At 37.8% G+C, this 2,500-nt stretch overlaps 2 non-coding genes across 2 annotated transcripts; both read right to left on the bottom strand.

Annotated features, from left to right (window-relative positions):
• Nucleotides 1-22: 22 nt before the first annotated feature.
• Nucleotides 23-143, bottom strand: LOC113086398 (5S ribosomal RNA). Its single transcript, XR_003284814.1, has one exon. It is a non-coding gene; the product is annotated as a 5S ribosomal RNA (ribosomal RNA).
• A 515-nt stretch (nucleotides 144-658) lies between these two features.
• On the bottom strand, nucleotides 659-777 carry LOC113086399 (5S ribosomal RNA). The gene has a single exon (XR_003284815.1). It is a non-coding gene; the product is annotated as a 5S ribosomal RNA (ribosomal RNA).
• Nucleotides 778-2,500: the final 1,723 nt, after the last annotated feature.

Raw genomic sequence — 2,500 nt, 5'->3', positions numbered from 1 at the left:
ACTAAGTGAAAAATGTCCAAAAAGCTTACAGCACCTGGTATTCCCAGGCGGTCTCCCCATCCAAGTACTAACCAGGCCCAAACCTGCTTAGCTTCCGAGATCAGACTAGATCGGGCATTAGCCAGGTTGGTATGGCCGTAAGCGAAGACAGCAGCAAAGAGAGGGCTATTTAAAGATCAGCCAATCTAATCGCCAGTACATTATATAAGTAGGAAAGAAAACCCAAAAGCTTAAAGCACCTGGTATTCCTAGGCAGTCTCTCATCAAAGTGCTAACCATACCTAAACCTGCTAAGATTCAGAGATCGGGCATTGACTCTTTTTTTTTTTTTTTTTTTTTTTAAATGAAAGATTATTATATAATTCGTGAAATTTTCCAAAGAGATTAAAGCACCTGGTATTCCCAGGCAGTCTCTCATCAAAGTGCTAACCAGACCTAAACCTGCTAAGATTCAGAGATCGGGCATTGACTCTATTTTTTTGGCAAAATTATTATATACTAAGTGAAAAATGTCCAAAAAGGCTTACAGCACCTGGTATTCCCAGGCAGTCTCCCATCCATGTACTAAACCAGGCCCAAACCTGTTAATATTCAGAGATCGGGCATTGACTCTATTTTTTTGGCAAAATATTATATACTAAGTGAAAAATGTCCAAAAAGCTTACAGCACCTGGTATTCCCAGGCGGTCTCCCATCCAAGTACTAACCAGGCCCAAACTGCTTAGCTTCCGAGAATCAGACGAGATCGGGCATAGCCAGGTTGGTATGGCCGTAAGCGAAGACAGCAGCAAAAGAGAGGGCTATTTAAAGACCAGCCAATCTAATCGCCAGTACATTATATTAAGTAAGAAAGAAACCCAAAAGCTTAAAGCACCTGGTATTCCTAGGCAGTCTCTCATCAAAGTGCTAACCATACCTAAACCTGCTAAGATTCAGAGATCGGGCATTGACTCTTTTTTTTTTTTTTTTTTTTTAAATGAAAGATTATTATATAATTTCGTGAAATTTTCCAAAGAGATTAAAGCACCTGGTATTTCCCAGGCAGTCTCTCATCAAAGTGCTAACCAGACCTAAACCTGCTAAGATTCAGAGATCGGGCATTGACTCTATTTTTTGGCAAAAATTATTATATACTAAGTGAAAAATGTCCAAAAAGCTTACAGACCTGGTATTCCAGGCAGTCTCCCATCCATGTTACTAACCAGGCCCAAACCTGGTTAATATTCAGAGATCGGGCATTGACTCTATTTTTTGGCAAAATTATTATATACTAGTGAAAAATGTCCAAAAGCTTACAGCACCTGGTATTCCGCAGGCAGTCTCCCATCCATGTACTATCCAGGCCAAACCTGTTAATATTCAGAGATCGGGCATTGACTCTATTTTTTTTTTTTTTTTTTTTTAATGAAAAGATTATTATATAATTCGTGAAATTTTCAAACAGATTAAAGCACCTGGTATTCCAGGCAGTCTCTCATCAAAGTGCTAACCAGACCTAAACCTGCTTAAGATTCAGAGATCGGGCATTGACTCTATTTTTTGGCAAAATTATTATATACTAAGTGAAAAATGTCCAAAAAGCTTAACAGCACCTGGTATCCCAGGCAGTCTCCCATCCATGTACTAACCAGGCCCAAACCTGTTAATATTCAGAGATCGGGCATTGACTCTATTTTTTTTTTTTTTTTTTTTTTTTTTAATGAAAGATTATTATATAATTCGTGAAATTTTTCAAACAGATTAAAGCACCTGTATTCCCAGGCAGTCTCCATCCATGTACTAACCAGGCCCAAACCTGTTAATATTCAGAGATCGGGCATTGACTCTATTTTTTGGCAAAATTATTATATACTAAGTGAAAAAATGTCCAAAAAGCTTACAGCACCTGGTATTCCCAGGCAGTCTCCCATCCATGTACTATCCAGGCCCAAACCTGTTAATATTCAGAGATCGGGCATTGACTCTATTTTTTTTTTTTTTTTTTTTTAATGAAAGATTATTATATAATTCGTGAAATTTTTCAAACAGATTAAAGCACCTGGTATTCCCAGGCAGTCTCTCATCAAAGTGCTAACCAGACCTAAACCTGCTAAGATTCAGAGATCGGGCATTGACTCTATTTTTTGGCAAAATTATTATATACTAAGTGAAAAAATGTCCAAAAAGCTTACAGCACCTGGTATTCCCAGGCAGTCTCCCATCCATGTACTAAGCAGGCCCAAACCTGTTTAATATTCAGAGATCGGGCATTGACTCTTTTTTTTTTTTTTTTTTTTAAATGAAAGATTATTATATAATTCGTGAAATTTCCAAAGAGATTAAAGCACCTGGTATTCCCAGGCAGTCTCTCATCAAAGTGCTAACCAGAACCTAAACCTGCTAAGATTCAGAGATCGGGCATTGACTCTATTTTTGGCAAAATTATTATATACTAAGTGAAAAATGTCCAAAAAGCTTACAGCACCTGGTATTCCCAGGCAGTCTCCCCATCCATGTACTA

The sequence above is a fragment of the Carassius auratus genome, unplaced genomic scaffold (assembly GCF_003368295.1).
Source record: "Carassius auratus strain Wakin unplaced genomic scaffold, ASM336829v1 scaf_tig00043240, whole genome shotgun sequence".
In the NCBI taxonomy this organism is placed as follows: Eukaryota; Metazoa; Chordata; class Actinopteri; order Cypriniformes; family Cyprinidae; genus Carassius; species Carassius auratus.
Note: the sequence above shows the minus strand (reverse complement) of the source record. Positions and strands in the feature narration are given on the sequence as shown.